Here is an 18,265-nt window from a genome sequence, read left to right as displayed (position 1 = left end):
GTATGAATTTGGGGGGCACATAACTCAACTTGGAAGTCTCTGAAAGGGAAAATTCTTTATGCTTCTAGAATAACATGACTTTTTTGAAGATTTGGTTTGTTTCTTGCTCCAGAGTAGGCTCTAGTAAGGAAATTTTAGGGATGGAAAAGGGTGAGGATGTTGGGGTTACTATTCTGGGAATTCTTAGACACAGACAAGCATGAAGCTGCCGGGAAACTATATATTACTTAATGTTCCACATGAATTACCATGCTTAAGATTTAATTGTTGATTTGATAATTCAGGTAATGTGAGCTCTTGAGTAGCTTTTCATTATATTTATCTGGCTATAATTTTTCAGTAACAGACAGAAAAAAGGGTTGAAAGAGGCCGAGGCTGTACTGATGTCAGAACTCTGGTACTTGCTGTGAGGGAGGGATGTGGTAAATGGGAAAAAGGCAAAACCCTGTTGGCACTTTTATTCTGGCCATAAAAGTATTCCCTCTTCACTTACCAAAATCTAGCTGTGGAGAAAAAAGGAGAAATAATTCCTTTAGCAATAAATAGAACCAGAAAGGAGATAGCAGAGAGGGTGTAAGGAAAGATGTTTCTGTTTACAAGTCTCAGTGAAGTATTAATGAAAATCGTGAGGAAGAAGGTGAGGGAGTAGTTATTGTATAGCTATGGGAAGGAAAGAGTGAAAAGAGCATTTTTGGAAGTGAGTACGCTATTGGGGTATAGGATAGCCAGCTACAGAAGGTTGCCTAGATCCTGATAATCCCAGTTCCTGTAGGGCCTGGCTCAGTCTGGCCTTTGGTGTTTGTCCCATTCAGTTTTGGGACAAGGCTCTGTGCTTAGCTCTCTGATATCCTGGCCCTAAACATGGGCATTTCATATGTTCTTCTCAACACCGCCCATTCTTCACTCTCTAATTGCATCTTTGCTCTGCATGCTCCTTTACTTTTAGAGATCCTGTCAGCTTTGGAGAAGAGAAAATCCCTCTGCCAGCTCTGTAGTACAGTGGAGCCCCAACTACAGCATTCAGCTTTTCCTTCTTTTTTGGCTGGAGAAATGAATTTGCAGCTAGACTGATCTACTCCTATTCTGCACTCTAGTTGCTTGAGGAGAATGAAATCAGAAAGCTGCTTATGAAAACCTCCTACAGATATAAAAATATGTATATTCTACAGTTTTAAGGACTACACAGCTTAAGGTATTTGCTCTGGGGATGATAAGCAAATCCAGTGTGAAGTGAGGTGCATGTCAGTCGTTACTTTTATACCTGGATGCTTCAGCCTGCCATGCCTCCTGGCTGGAATTTCTATTTGACATATCAATTTCATTAGAGAATATTCTTTGGGTTGTCAGAAATTGGAAAGAGGAATATTGAGATGGGATGATTACAAAGACAGGATCTGAAGTGGGAGTATGCTAAGAGGGTGCTTAGGGAAAAGAGGAGAAATGAAAAGGGTCTTTGGTATTCTTCATAAGCATTGGATTTGCTTCCAGTGGAAAGTGTAATGTTTGTGGTTTCTAAAACAAGCCCTCTGGTTTGCAAAGACTGGTTTGCAGAGGCTCCCTGAGGGCATTCTTTTCTTCTTGACCTCCAAACTCTTTGTCTTTCTCTTCTCCTTGCTAGAAACCTCAGTTTCTCTGCCTCTCCCTGGTCTCTACCCCTCCTTCCTGTGCCATGTCATTTTTGCAATCATCTCAACACTCTCACAGTTGCCAGACTACTCTTTCCTTTTCTCTTGAGAAGGCCTCAGTACACAGAGTGTAAAGCTTTTTTGGGAGGGATGGGGAAAGGCAGGTTCTTAATGAAAAATAAGGACAATAGTCCTTGAAATTTTAGTGAAATTCATTGAAATTCCTAGACATAATATAAATGGAACAGTGTCTCTTTTTTGATTCTCTAACTAGTCTTCCCTGTCAAGTCAAGACCCAAGCTTTCACTGTAATTCTTAACACTTTCCAACTCCAAATAAGGAAATAACAATGACTTCTCATGGTGATTGACAGCAGTAACTCCTCTGGAGGAGGCCTTTCCTTAGAAAAGGCTTTTATATGGTTATGTTTTACGGTGATAGAAGCTAACAATTTGAGCTTATTATCTTTATATCTGTTGAAAGAATTGGTCATTTGGTCTTATCTCCGTTGTGAGTTGATTTGGGTGTGGGCAGATGGCCCAGTTCTGGCCAGTGGAACTCAAGGGTCAATTTGTTGGAGAGCTCCTGAAAAAGGTTCCTTTAACTCAAAAAGAAAACAACAAACAAACAAAACTGATACCCAGTATGGACTGCTCCTCTTCTGCACTGGATGTTGTCTGTTGCCTGTGATGCTTAAAACTGCAGCCTCTTGGGGCCATGAGAAGAGGCAATATGGATATACCAGAGTAGAAGGGTGAGAGGACTTGGGTCCTTGGGGCTGTTCTACCACTGTTTGTTGTTGTTGTTATTGTTGTTCTGTTTGTTGTTTGTTTTTATCATGCCTCTTATTGGTTAAGCTATTTTCAGTACAGCTTGATCTGAAAAGCTATTATGTTTTACTAATATAATTGCTTTAAATATATCCTGGATATACATTAGATAAGGCCATAGCCATAGACTGAAATATGAGCAGCTGTGAAGAAGAAATATGGTGAGGTAGTTAAGAACACAGGCTGGAATCAGTTCCTCAGTGTGCCTCTCTGTTTCATATCTTAGGACCAGGCTGAAGCTGGCTGTCAGTTACCTCATATGTAAAATGTAAAAATAACATTTTTTTGTTATTATAAAATATTATATATTTTATAATGTTATTATATTATAAAAAATAACTTACTTAGGGCTGAGTGATAGAGACAAAACATTGAGCACCATGGCTGGCAAAGATTACATACCCCATAAATATGAGCTATTATAGTTGTTATAGTTAATATCAACATGAGTTCCAGAGAAGATATAAAAACTGACAGGTTTTGGTAAAAAAAAAAAAAGTTTCTCAAAGATAAAAAAATGTTATGAGTGTACATGATTTTCACTCTAAGTTAGATGAGTAAAAAAAATTATTTGGTAATAAAAATGCATAGAATATAGAATATTTTCAAATATGAACATTTAGAATGTTTTGTTTTAAAGAAGAATTTTTTAAGTTAATTAATGTAAAAAACCCCGAGACATAGTAGCACTATGTTACATTCAATTGGATAATAATATCATACAGAAAAGAATAAATTGTGATTTAATAGCTAATCTGAGGGTGGTAGGAAATAGAAGGGTTTAGGAACAAATTACTCAATATTTGTATTTACTCCAAAGTAGTAGTGAATGGTTAGGATTTAACTATTGCCTAATATAAATTTGGGTTTTATCTGTGAATCCTAATTACTCATCCAATCATCAGGGATAATTGGGACTTAGCAACATGCAGGATAGAATTATATAACTGTTTTAGGCTGTTTTCAATGGAAACCAAGTGTCACATCCATCCCCAAGCTGATTACTTAACTATTATCTCTTCAAACACACAAAGGCATATTTTCTCCTGATACATGTTTGTGTTGTTTTTATGATATAATTGTGTTCAGTTGTAAATTGTTTTGTCAGACATGAAAGAGATAATTGATTAAAAAAATTTTTTTTTATTTTAGTCGCCATACAGTACATCATTAGTTTTTGATGTAGTGTTCCATGATTCATTGTTTGCATATAACACCCAGTGCTCCATGCAATACATGCCCTCCTTAATACCCATCACCGGTCTGACGACAAACCATGAGAGACCATGGATTCCGGGAGATTAATTGATTTAAGAATGTGAGGTTACTTGTGGTGAGTATAGCATAATGTATAGAGATGTGGAATCACTATGTTGTGTACCTGAAACTAATACAGCATTGTGTGTCAACTATACTCAAATAAAAAATCAAAATTTAAAAAAGAAAGAATGTAGGGCTAATTTTTAGCTGTGGTTGCTTATAAGAAAACTGGTAGTATCCTAGCATTCCCTGTAGAATTCTATAGTGGCTTAAATGTCATGCAAAACATTTTGCCATCTATCTTTGTAAAGTAATAGAGAGGTAACTTAGGGGGATGAAGCTAGAAAAGGCTTTTATACGATTACATCACATGGTGATAGATGCTAACAATTTGTACTTATTATAAGAACAGTTTTCTGAAGAGAATTCTTGATAAATTTTGCAGTTGCTCTTCACTAGATGTATATAGATATAACTTATATTATAAATCTAATAACAAAGTTAGAAATAGGCAAGAGGGTTTTAAAATTTGTCTGGATAGAACAAACTAGAATTTGCATGTTTGCTCAGATCTTGTTTTGATTAAAGGATGTCTGGGAAGAATGGAAAAAAAAAAGAACAATTCTAAGAAAATACTTATTAGAATTATAATCCATGTCTTTGTAATCCATGACCTCTGGAGTAAATTACTGAAGGGCACACAGCAGAGGTCAGAAACGATTTTCCTTAAATATCTGAGTTGGAATAATACATAGACTGAGAATTATTAGATATCTAGAGCTCACTGTATCTTTATTCTTAAAGCTCAGATCACAACATAAGTAACAGGCATCATAGTATCCCTAGTTCATTCTGGAGCTGCTGAGCTGAGAATATGTGTACTTCAGAGATGAAGGTCTCAGTTTTTTTCTGACTCCACTAATTTTTGGGCTAACCCCCAGGAAGAGCCCAAAGGCTCTGCTAGAATCTGCTTGTTCCATATAGCTGGAGGGAGGTAAATAAAGTGTAGGTCCACACATGTGTATTTTACTTGATTGGCTAATAAGTCAGTGTCAGACAAGAAAAATTTAGTGAATGTTTACTGTATACTTTTTGTGAAAGGTACTATGGGATGTCGGGAAGGTGTGATACAGGCTCCTACTCACTAAATGCTATAATCAGGATTTAGAACCAGGTTTACCTGACTCCAAATCCTGTATATTTTACTACACTGTACTATCAGCTAGGCATTTTTCTTTCTTTCTTTCTTTCTTTTTTTTTTTAGGTTTTATTTATTTATTTGACAACGCACACAAGGAGGGGGTACTTAACTGACTGAGCCACCCATGTGCCCAGCTAGGCATTTTTCTTACATTATTTTATTTTATCTAATATTTACAGTAAGCTCGCAAAGAAATGACTATTTATAATTTGTGCAGAAAACTCCACCATCTCAGTAGAAGGAACCCAGTTAGCAATACAAGAAACGGAAAAGCATTTTTCAAAATCAAGGGAATTAAGCCAGTTATACTCTACATATAGGCTCTTGCTTATACGGTTGTGAAAGTATTATCATTCTCATTTTATATGAGGAAACAGAGGTCCAGAGGAGGTGATTAACCTTCCCAAGTTTTGACTGCTAGAGCAGTGTTTGCAGAGCTCATGTATAAACTGAAGCCTGTTGATTTTCCCTATCTTGTACTGCCTTCTTCTAGACTGGGGATTTCAGCCTGGCCTTGGCAGGATTTTAATGGGCAGACGCAGAAGGAGTATAGGTAGGAATGATAACCACCCATCTCTTGAGATGATTAGAGGAATACTGAGCCAGTCACCCAGCTCTTAAGGTGATTAGAGAGATGTGCATGTGACTCTAAACCCTTCTTAGAGGGCTTTGTTCATAACAGGTAGTTAATACCCTTTAGTTGAATAAGTGAATGGCTGAGTAGTGTGAATCAGATTCTTAGATGAGCCCTTAAGAGACTTTTTTATGAATCAGAAACATTTGGGGAACATACTGTATTAGCCCAGTGTTCTTTTGACAAATGCCTAATTTAAAAATGACTAGAGGTGAAGAAGATGATCTCCACTGGAACCCACACTAGACCACCCAGTGCATGTAGGAATGGGTGCCCTTATCCCATCTGCTTCTGGAGGATGTAGAAGCCATAGGCCAATAGTAAGCATCTTCGCATTACTGCTACTTCATCATTTATCAGGGCTCACTGGTGCCTACCAGATGGGCTTTTATGAGCCAGTAGACTTGTTTCTCTTTTTAGATAGCTTACCTACATCCTTTATTGTAATTCAGCTTTGAAGTACCAGGAAAATGAACTGCTTGCCGTAATCATTAGTTTGAAAAGTTTAAATATCACCCATTTTGTGCATGTTGTATTTCAAGATTTAAAAAAAGTTCATTGAAAAGGTGAAGAAGAGTAGCGACAGTAGTCTTTTCGAAGAAACATCAGGTTTTCTGTTGTTAATTAGTTGATACAGTACTTATAAAGTGCTTGGAAGATGAAAAGCACGGTGTAATTAAGTGTCGCCTTTTTTATGAGCACCAATAGACTTTAATCACATTATAAGGCCATAGTCTATCTATTTTGCTACACCAGAGAGTTTTTTTCCCCTCTGTATATTGTAGGTATTTCTTTAGAAGAAAATATGGAAAGAAATTATTTTCCCTGGTTTCTTTCAGTGTTTCCCACCTTTAAACCAATTGATATTCTTGCATTTTCTGTGGGTTTTGTAATCTAGTCCCAGGTTCATAGTACCTGGGGGTGGGGGTGGAGGGCACTATAGAGGGTCTGGCATGATTTGAACCAGGTTTTCTACCCAGACTGTTGCTCCTAATTTTATTCTGATTTAAGCACCTTCATTCTTTTTACTCTCAAGACTGTAAATTTGTAGTTACCATTTATCATTCCTCTCTTCAGTCTAGTTGTCCAGCCAGTTATTAAATCCTCAACTTACTGGATTGTTTCCTCTTTACCAAGACCTGAGCTACAGCTTTGGTTTAGATCTTCTGGCCTCTTGTCATTTTTCTGCTTTCCTTTGTTATGTAAAACACATTCTTAACATTTGAGAGGGTCCTTGAGCATCCCAGATGAAAGTTTTTTTTTTCTTTCAATAAGGAATTCCACTTAAACTATGAACAACAGCCTCATACACTGTCAATAGCATTTGTTGTCATTATCTTGTGATGTTAATACCTTAAAATTCTACTACCAGTGGAAGTCCTGCCCAAGAAATTCCTAATGGTTTGTTGGGGGAGATAACTAAGGAGATTTTTTCCACTACTGAATTATGTATTTTGCAGTTAATTAAGGTTGACATACTCTTTAAACTTTCATATTGAAGATTCATAATTTAAAAAAAGTTCTGAACAATTATTTATTTATAATATTAATATCCAACAACCTAAGGGGAAAAGAGCAATGAATTTATGTTCACATACAGTTACTTATATAGGGGAGGAAAAATTCTCTCCTGTCTGCATCTCTGGCTGGGCCCAAGAATGAAACAGACATAAGACAGGTTGACAGGAGGAAAAAAGCATACAATTTTATTGAATTTTTACATGTACATGGGAGCCTTCACAAAAGCATGAAGACTGGAAGAAGTGAGCAGAGCAGGAAGCTTTTATACCTTTTAGAGAAAGGAACAATACATTTGTGAAGAATTGACTAGACACAGGCATTTGGGCCATGGGTAGTAAATTATGAAGAAGTAACTAAGAAGATAAGGGTTAGTTTAACAAGGTTCGTTTATACAGCCTGCTTGGCCCTAAGTTCCCTGTCTCTGGGAATAAAGTAGTCTTCTATCCTGGTAAAGGGAGGGTACCTTTTTTGCATGCAGCCATACTCCCATGGTTATTTTAGCCTTTGGTCTGTATTTACTTAAATAATTCCAAATTTTCCCACTAATCATCATTTTATCATAGCTTCTCCGTTTGGGAGTTCTTTGTTTTGATTAACCTTGTCTTTGATTAGAATTACCATTCAGTTGTTTTTTAAGGATTGTATTCATGTACTTTAATTTAGGTAATGTGTTGTTTGTGCTTCCTTTTTTTCCTGAGCTCCTGAAACATACTTTTAAATCTCCTGTTGTCTTATTATCTCTCTGTTTTGTCTGTCTTTTGAACAAAATATACCCAGAATATTTCACAAATTTGTCATCCTTTCTCAAGGCCCATGCTAATGCAACCTCAGTCTTTAAGATTATAGAATATGTACTGCAGCCTATAGGCCATATAATATTATTATCATTTAACTCATAAGCTCCAGTCATGTTTTGGGTAAGGCTGTTGTAAAATTATGCAGCAAACTCGACATATTTCCTTTTATAATTTTCACATTTTAAAAGTTTTTTTTTTTTTAAAGATTTTATTTATTTATTTGACAGAGAGAGAGAGAGAATGCACAAATAGGGGAAGTGGCAGGCAGAGGGAGAGGGAGAAGCAGGCTCCCTACTGAGCAGGGAACCTGATGTGGGGCTCAATCCCAGGACCTTGGGATCATGACCTGAGCGGAAGGCAGATTCTTAACCCACTGAGCCACCCAGGAGCCCCACATTTTAGAAGACTTTATTGTGCTTTATCATAAGTATAGATCATAGATTTTTAAATGTTAGAAATTTCTTAGAGATCCTCTAGTCAATCTTGAACCCCATGAGTCTTATTTCTTTTTACAGTGTCATTAAAAGATTACCCAATTCCTGCTTTCTTCCATTGACATGGAATTTGCTATTTTGGCTGAAGTTCTTTTCATTGTTGAAAGTTCTGATGTTGAATAGAAAGCTCTGTCATTGTCATTCCTGCTCATTAGTTGATATAATGAAAGTAATGCCTTACTTCCTCTTTCTTAAGAGTCTTCCAAGAAGTTGAAGAGTTTTGTGTAACCCGATTTTTCTCCATTCACATTTTCCTCTTTTGTAATCTCTATTTTGAAGAAAGATTTTGAGGGAAATTTTAACTTGTAATATCCTGTTCTCTTTAATTAACCCAGTACCTTTTAAAATTATTTTACTTCCTCTTTGAGAATGCTGTGCAAATATAGTTTATGAGTATGGATTGTTGTGTGAGTAAAATTATAAAGTAGAAAGTCATTTTTATTAAGAATATACATGATATCTGTATAGTACAAATTCATATCTACTAAGGGGATGACATCAACACTTATTAAATAATAATATTACACACATGATAAGGAGGACTGACACTGTGTATCCAAAACAAAAAAACCCTGTGATAACCAAATAAAAACCATCCACTTAGGCAGGGGGTCCAGAATACCAAGACAAATGAGGAATATAGGTTCCTTTCACACTGAGTGAGGGGAAAACAGCACAAGTTGCTCACTCCATCCAATGGAGGAGGTAAAATCTTTGAAAAAGCCATTCCAGGATGGAGTAGCTTCAAAGATGGTTTTCACCTCCAATTTCTGTGGACTTCTCTGACCTTTAAAATTGTTATGTTAAGAACAAGAAGAAACAAAAAAAGAAGAAGAAGGAGAAGGTAGCAGGAGGGGAAGAATGAAGCGGGGGAAATCGGAGGGGTAGATGAACCATGAGAGACGATGGACTCTGAAAAACAAACTGAGGGTTCTAGAGGGGAGGGGGGTGGGAGGATGGGTTGGCCTGGTGGTGGGTATTGAGGAGGGCACATTCTGCATGGAGCACTGGGTGTTATGCACAAACAATGAATCATGGAACACTACATCTAAAACTAATGATGTAATGTAGGGGATTAACATAAGAATTAAAAAAAAAGAAATTCAGCTTCAGGTAGAAAATAAATAAAGGGCATAGCTTTCTATTTAGTAAAAATTTTATGTTCTGGCCTGTGAGAATCTTGAGCTTTAAAAAAATCTTTTGTTTAATAAAATATACGTTTTCTTAATTAAAAAAAAAAAAGAACAAGAAGAAACATCAATGCCCTTTTTCTCCCCATTTCTTTATTTCTGTTTTTCAGACTAAGTAAGATGAGAGGAGAAATAGACTGCTGTTGTTGGTTTCTAAGCGGTATTGGGGAAAAACTGTGGCAGAGTAAATGATAAAGAACTTTAGTCATGTTTTTTGAAATGTAAATCCAAGTACTCTTAATGACCTAGTGATACTTATCTAAAATGGAACCCAAACTACAACTTCATGAGCACACAGTATTCTAAAATTCTAATCTGGACCACTTTTTTCAGTAATGAAGCTCAAATTCTCAACCATCCTCTATAGGCTGGTTTATACTGTTGGCTCATACTGAGTTTATCCTTAAACAAATTAGCAGATAATTTTCATAAGACATGTAGTTAAAGCAGATCTCCTCATGCTGCATTTTTTTTTTAAAGATTTTATTTATTTATTTGAGAGAGAGAATGAGAGAGAGAGAGAGAGCATGAGAGGGGGAGGGTCAGAGGGAGAAGCAGACTCCCTGCCGAGCAGAGAGCCCGATGCGGGACTCGATCCAGGGACTCCAGGATCATGACCTGAGCCGAAGGCAGTCGCTTAACCAACTGAGCCACCCAGGCGCCCTCCTCATGCTGCATTTGTGCAATTAAAAAAATTTCCCAAATTTATATGCAGGATTTTACATTTATTCTTGTCTCTTTTTTTCTTTGATGTTGTTTCAAACCATTGAGATAATTTTGAATATTGGTCCCATCTATCATCACACCAACCCTTTATATTTGGCTTTTAATGAGAATCTGATAAAGATATCTTCATGTGCATTCATTTTGATAAAAAATTACAAAATGTTGAATGAGATAGGAGCAAGGTGAGAGTCCTATAGTGTGGCACAAAAGTCCTTCCTTTAGGTGGTGGATATTAATCAACCCTCTGGGTATTTCATGCAAATCAGATAGCTAGGAATTCTGCTCTATTCTCATGCAGCCAAAGTTTCAGAGTTTTAGCTATATGAATCAATGAGTTCACCTTTTAATGGAGAAGATGTCTAAAATGAAGATATATGACATGGACAGCTTTCTCTAGCATAATATTCCATTCCTAAATATCAGATTTTTTTTCTGATTTCTTCTGTATTATTTTTATTTATGTTTAAACTATTTTGTCATGACCCCTTACCCCAAACTACTTCTTTATCCACTCTCATTACTCTCTGCTCTGTTACCACTTTGAGGCATTCTGAGTGGAGCACATAGTTCTAGATGTGCTGATACATAGATATATACCCATGTATATGTATGAGAATTAAGTACCGTGCCCTTCAGCATTAAGCTTGAGTGATTCCTAACACTTAAATGTTAGCTTTCTAAAGAAACCAAAGCAAGGCATTATTTTTATCTTCAAAATATTGATCTATAGGAATAGAGAAATTATTTGATTTCATTTTCTCCCATCCAGATATAACATATGGGATTCTAGCCTATGGGTGAAGTAATAAGAAAAGATCAGAGGAAAAGAGATGGCAGGATGCTAGGAATTCTAAATGGTTTTAATAAAATCTTATGATCATCATATCAAGTGCATGAACCAGTATCAGACAAGAAAAAAAATGAGTGAAAGACAAACACAGAGTGGTATTGCTTAATAATGGAGGATGAGTTTGATAGATGGTAGACTCCATTCTCTGCTTGAAAGCTGGGGGAGGATAAAGTGGACTTTCTTTTGCAGGAAAGAGAAAATAGCTCTTCTCCACCTTGATACATGCCTGCAGGTCTGTGAATGTTCTCAAACTTTGTCAGTTATCTCAGATCTATGGTTCTGAAATAGAGCCTTTCTGGGATGTATTGGCAGAGATTCCTTTTTCATACTTCAAACACCAATTATGAAAAGCCAGTTTTGAATTACTACATTAGAATTCTTGATGATCACTTGAAATGAGGTATCAGTATCAGAGAAATTAAGGGAATGTATAAGGATGTCTATTCTAAAATAGTTAGAATTATTTGATGGAAAGAGGCCAGTTATATAATTATAGTATTTCTGAGTTGGACGAGATCTTCAGATTATTTAGTCTAACTCCTTCATTTTTGGAGCTCAATCCTTTCGGGAAGGGATTTTTAACTTTAAAGATAATTTGCATAACATTAAAGCTCTTTGTGCCAAGATAAAGCACTTAATAAATAATCCATTAGTTCCATTATGATAATAACAATGAAAGTGAGCATTTATTGAGTGCCAGGTGCTGTTCTAAACACTTTGCATTTATTAGCACATTTAATTCTTACAATCACCATAGGAAATGGGTTTAATTTTTACATCCCATTTTTCTGATGGAGAAGCAGAGGCACACACAGGTAAAGTAATTTGCCTAAAAACTGAGATGTGGTAGAACCCTGGATTTGAACCTAAGAAATCTAGTTCTAGAGCTTATAATACTTGAGCAAGATTCTGTCCTGTCAGGATTGTAGAGAGATAAAGTAACTACAAATTTGAGGTGTAAACTATTTGCTGAAAGTCAATTAAGTTGGTGGCAGTTCTAGATTAATAACATAAAAACTTTGGATTTGTCAAATTTAAGTGCTGTCTCCTATAGGTTTGGAGTTGCTGTATAATAATTTGTCTAGTCTATGTCCCAGGTTCCTGGCATGGAGTTCTAAAAACCTTGGAATTTTCCAAGTGATAGAAGTATTTTGTTATTCGTGAGTCCCTTAGGTCATGTCTGAGTTTATGCCAATGAGGGGACTCATGGTTAGGGCCCTAGATAGCTTGAGGATGGGCACTGGTTACCATGTGATTAAAGGGTTGGGACTTAGAGCCAGCCTGACCTCCAGGGAGGGACAGAGGGCTGGAGATTGAGTTAAATCATGTGAGCAGCAATTCAATCAATCATACTTATGTACTGAAACCCTAATAAAAACTTTGGATACCAAAGCTTAGTTATGCTTCCTGGCTGGTAAACACAGTGATGTGTCAGGAGGGTGATGTGCCCTGATTCAATGAAGACAGGACACAGGTGCTCTTTTTGGGACCCTCTCAGACTTCACCCTATTTATCTTTTTATTTGGTTGTTCCTGAGTTGTATCTTTTAAAATAAAACTGTAATCATAAGTATAATGCTTTCCTGAGTTCTGTGAGTCATTCTACTGGAATTATCAAGCATTAGGGGGCTTAGGGGAATGTCCCAGGTTTGTAGCCAGTTGGTCTGCAGTGAGGGCAGTTTTGTTGTTGGCTGGGCCCTTTAACTTGGCAGGTCTGTGTTAACTCCAGGTGTTTCATACCAGAATTGAATTGAAGTACACCAGTTGGGGTTGAAACAGAATAGGGGTGATTAAGATAAACATTAATTATTACTTCCTCACATTTGGTAACAAAGTTAAGACTTTATTTTATTAAATACTACAGTCAAGGATGTAGAGGGATACAGAAGCTGACTGGTCTTGAGCTCCTCCTGAAGGATGTACATGTTTGTATAAGTTCATGGTATGAGTGTGTGTACAAACTGGAACATTTTGAACTATATATGTGATTATATGCTTTGATTACAGAGGGAAAAAACTTACCAGGAGAATAGAAGCTAGAATAGTTTCATTGACGTTGAATCTTCCTTTCCAGTGTAAATATATAAACACAGGCAGGAAGGAGTTTATGATATTACTGAATTCAGTCCCCTTATTGCAGGACATTGAAATGCATCAATTCAGTTATGAAAACTTGTCTAAGGTCACACATCCAGTCAGGGTTGACCTTGGACTGGATTCCAAGCTGCTCTAAGGCTGGATTGGGATCTAGCCTCAATGTTTTCCAGTCTACAGTCCTATTCACTAAAGAAGTTGTGCATATATCCTAAACTCATGTTTGTACTCCTTATGTAAATTGGTAAGTAATATATAAATGCGTTCTTACTGAAAATTTCAAGAACACAGAAATAACTAGAATAAACATTAAAATTCCTTTTTCCCATAGCAGTCACAGTTCTCTCTTACAGGAAGCCATTTTCACATTTTGTGTGTATTCTTCTAAACATTTTCTCATGCATATACATACACTTAGTGATATATCAATCAGCTTGGTTAAAAATTCTTTTCCATAAAAGAGTTTATAAGTATGTATTTCTCTTCAGTTTTCTTCTCATACTTAATGATAGATATTAGGCATATTTCTGTGTCACCGTTTGAGCTCTAATTCATTTGTCTAACTCTTGCATGGAATGTACATATTCAATTATGTATACAAAATAAAAAAGAAGACAACATTCACATTATCTGGCAGAGAAACTAAAGGAGTTTCACTTTTACTTTGTGGATCTCCATTACTTTCCTTTTATTATTGTTTGCCTTCTATGTTGTACTTGTTCCCTGAAATTAAACTGTTTTTTCTAAATGTCTTTTGTCTCTTTCTCTTTCCTAAATGTATTTATAATAGTTGCCTATTGCAGCATTTCTAACTTTAGCTTATTTAGATACTTCATCATGTAATTAACTGTAAATCTAAGTCTAATTCTTTATGTACTCAGATGAGAAGGGGATTTATCATCATTAGGATCAGAAATTATTCATGGGTTGCAAAGAAAAGAAACAGAAGAACATGGTGTATGCCTTACTTGTGTGTAATAACTTAAAATGTTTTTCTATGTACTTGAGCTGGCATAACATTAGACCTTCATTGCATTATTTACTAAATGTTCTTAGTGCAGATTTACAGTATTAAGTGGCTGTTCTCTCTACAAAAGATTAGAAATTAAGGATGGGTTGGGGCGCCTGGGTGGCTCAGTCGTTAAGCGACTGCCTTCACCTCAGGTCATGATCCCAAGGTCCTGGAATCAAGCCCCGCCTCGGGCTCCCTGCTCCGCGGGAAGCCTGCTTCTCCCTCTCCCACCCACTCCCCCTGCTTATGTTCCCTCTCTCGCTGTGTCTCTCTCTGTAAAATAAATAAATAAAATCTTTAAAAAAAATTAAAAAAAAAGAAATTAAGGATGGGCTCAGTGACTGAAATGTTCACACTTAAATTTTAATCCTACTTAAATTTTTTTTGATGAAAATTGTCCTCTAAATCTTATTTCCCATGCTTGTTCAATCTGATGAAGACTGTTTAGAGCTTAGTTACATTAAAAGTGGGAACTTCTTTCTTATTGATTGTGGTAGGTACCTCACTGTATAAATTATGGTTTCTGAAGTTCATATAATAGATTGCATTAATTCTTTTCTTTACAGTTGAAAGACAAGCAAGTTTCAGATGATTTGCCAATAGATCCCGAATAGAAGCAGCATTTGCAGTATATAGGTTTGATATGAAATATGAATAAGCAGAGCATAATAAAAAACATATTAACATATATATGCTTTTTAATTGGAATAATTTTAGTGTAAATGTTTCTGTTATATAGACCCTTGCTATTAATCAGTTGGCTGGTGACTAAATAAATGAGATTCATGTTGTTGATGAAAAGCTTTTGGTGTATATAATCATCACTGTGTTTCTTCCATTCTTCATCATTATCTACTTGAATATATAATGTAATGCTAAGTTCACCACAGCCCAAGTTTTAAATGGTCTGTCATGCCTGACAAGAACAGAAAATAAAGGATAACAGCAAAATTAACAGTACAATTAATCAAATTAATATGGTAATATAAATTTCTTCCTCCAAAAATCTCAAGTTAATATTTCTGGAATTAATAATTTATGGCAGCAAACAATGAAAAAGATATATTTTATTTGGGGTATTACTAGATTTGGGACACAGATGAGCAATATATGAAAAGAAGTTTCTTTTTGAGGAATGCTAACATTGAAATCTTGCAGTTTTTTGTTCATCAATTACCTTATATAGGATTATTTTGTTTTATGCCTAATACAGTGTGACATATACAGTCATATAGTGTGACATATAGTCAATCTACATTCAAATTCTTGATTTTGATGTATTAAAACATATTGAATGAGGGACGCCTGGGTGGCTCAGTTGGTTAAGCATCTGCCTTAGGCTCAGGTCATGATCCCAGGGTCCTGGGATTGAGTCCCACATCGGGCTCCTTGCTCAGCAGGGAGTCTGTTTCTTCCTCTGCCTGCCGCTCCCCCTGCTTGTGCTCTCTCTCTCTCTGACAAATAAATAAATAAAATATTTAAAAAAAGAAAACATTGGATGAGTAATGCTTAAGTGATTTTTTTAAAAAGTGAGGCAGTCTGTCATAGTTGTTAAGACCTGGGACTTTGTAGTCTTACAGATCTGAGTTTGAAATCCAACTCTATCCATGCTAGCTCTGTGATTTTGGGCCACTTATTTAAGCTCTCCAAGCTTTAGTTTTCTCATTTATAAAATTGGATAATGATACCTATCCATAGGATTGTTTTGAGGATTAAATTGACATGTAAGAAGTGCTTAGCACCAGAATGTCATCACTATACATTCTTTTCATCTATCTATAATTTTACTGATCCTTTATTCTACTATTCCCAGTCTATTTTAAAGCCCATCCAATGAATTCTTTATTTCAGCTTGAAAATTTTTAATTCCTAGGATATTCAGATTTTTTTTAGTTTCCACTTCTTTGCTGAAATTCCTATCTGATCTCCCATTTTGTCCATCTTTTTCTCTTTAAATATTCACAATAGTTATTTCAAAATCCAAGTCTGCTTATGACAACATCTTGATCAGTTGTGAATCTGCTTCTATTGACTTTTTTCTCCCTGATTATAGGTCACATTTTCAAGCTTCAGCCCATGTCTCATAATTTTTATTGTATGCTGGATATTATATGCAAAAAACAGTAAAACTTGAACTAGATTGTTGTCCCCCACCCCCCTTGGAGGATATGCTGTCTCCTTTGTAAGGAAGCTAGAGTGAAAGGTTGATATTTTTTATTTTAGTAGAGTTGAGCTGGGTCAGTGCTAGGTTGATGCTTTAACCTAATTTCAGATCATCTCTGCTTTAAAATATGTTATGGGTGAGTTCAGTTCTACTCCTCAGGCAGGACTTTGTGACTTAGGAACTTGAAGTCAGTGATCTTTCTCTGCTTTTGAGCCCTGCCCTTTGCTGCTAAGTAAGATTGGGGAAGAATTGTTGGATCAGGAAGATCAGCATTACATTTGAGACTCTTCTAGATTTTGTACTATCTCTCCAGTTCAGACAGTCATACAATTTTGTTTGTTTATTTCCTTGTCCCAACAAATAAATTCTTAGAGTAGACCAGCTCCGCTACTTGTTTATATCCCCAGAAAAGACATATTCTCAGATATGAAAGCAGTCACAGTCTTTACTCAACTAAAAAGGGTTCACACTCTTCTCTGGAATTTTGATTTGTGGCTGTTATTCTTTGATGGCTTTAGAGAAAAGCATACCTTTTAGTTTAGCTGGTGTTTTCTTGTTATGGCAAGAGCAATATTCTTTTATGATTTCCTATGCTCTAAGTAGAAGTGGAGTTACAGAATTTAGTCTGATACCCTTAATAATAAAATAAGTTGATAGAAGTCCTTCATTAAAGTCCTTGGACAATACTTACATTCAGGGTGATAATGAAATCATTGTAGTAGAGGATCAGTTAAGACAGACTGGTTAGTATAGTCTCTGGTGAGAGGATTGACATATTTTAAAATAGCACTGTTAATGATGAAAAACATGAGTATAAAAGATAGGTTGACTATGAAAGTCTCATAAAATAGTGAATGAGATAAAGATGTTCAACTTTGCATTTCAAATGAAAGTATAACCAATACAACTCTCATTCGAAGTGGCATTAGCAATATCAAGTTCAAAGTAACAGACATTTTTTTTCCCTGCACCTGTTACCTGCCTAGTATTTGAGAGAATTCATGCCATGAACCTTTATTTCTTATATTTACTATCTTTTGATTAGCTATACTCTAAACCAGTTAGAGAGACCCTCCTGTTTTACTGGCTGAAGACTGCTCCTGAAAATTCTGTCTGTTGGCACTGTGTAGAATGAGTGCTCTGGTAGAAAAATAGAGGCTCAGCTTCCTTTATAGATCTTATTCACAATTGGAGGCAGAGGCTGCGATCCCTATCCTGCTGGCAGTCCTGTGATATAAATCAGGCTCTTTCACTTCAGCCAGCTTTACTTACGGTGAATAAAATCCATGTCTTTAAATAACATATGGCTGTGCTGTGGTTTCATTGCTCTGAGAGAACGTGATCTAAACTGTCAGTTTCTAATCTAAGGAAAGAGGGAAAATAAGGAGGAAATGACAGTGAAGCATTTCATTTATTTTGGGAAGAAAACAGGATATAAAGCTCCAATAAATAAATGAATAGATAACTATATTTGGAGGTTGATTTTAGAGTCTTTGCCTATCTGGTCTTACCTAGAATCTCTGTGGCTCATTGGATTTTGGTGTCTTTATCCTGAACTTCATGATATTTACCAGGAGAATGTAACGCCTTTTGTTGTCGAATATTTACATTCATGACAGTACGTACTATAAGACAGAAATTTGATTCTGACCTCACACTAAAGCGTACATTTCTGAATCCATGCTTTGAAAACATATATTATATCTCCAAAAGAGAAACAAATAAGAGCAACAACCACCTGTTACCATTATACTAACTTTATGCACTTACTAAGTGCTATGCTCTGTAGTACACATATCAAGTAGTTAAGAATGGAGTCTAACACCATTGGACATATTGTGATAAATGAACATATAAGACAAGAAAGA

Source organism: Mirounga angustirostris, unplaced genomic scaffold (genome assembly GCF_029215605.1).
Source record: "Mirounga angustirostris isolate CCGP_5_RB_7025 unplaced genomic scaffold, mMirAng1.0.hap1 SCAF_14, whole genome shotgun sequence".
Taxonomy (NCBI): domain Eukaryota; kingdom Metazoa; phylum Chordata; class Mammalia; order Carnivora; family Phocidae; genus Mirounga; species Mirounga angustirostris.
The sequence above is the reverse complement of the archived record's forward strand: the minus strand, read 5'-3'. Positions refer to the sequence as shown.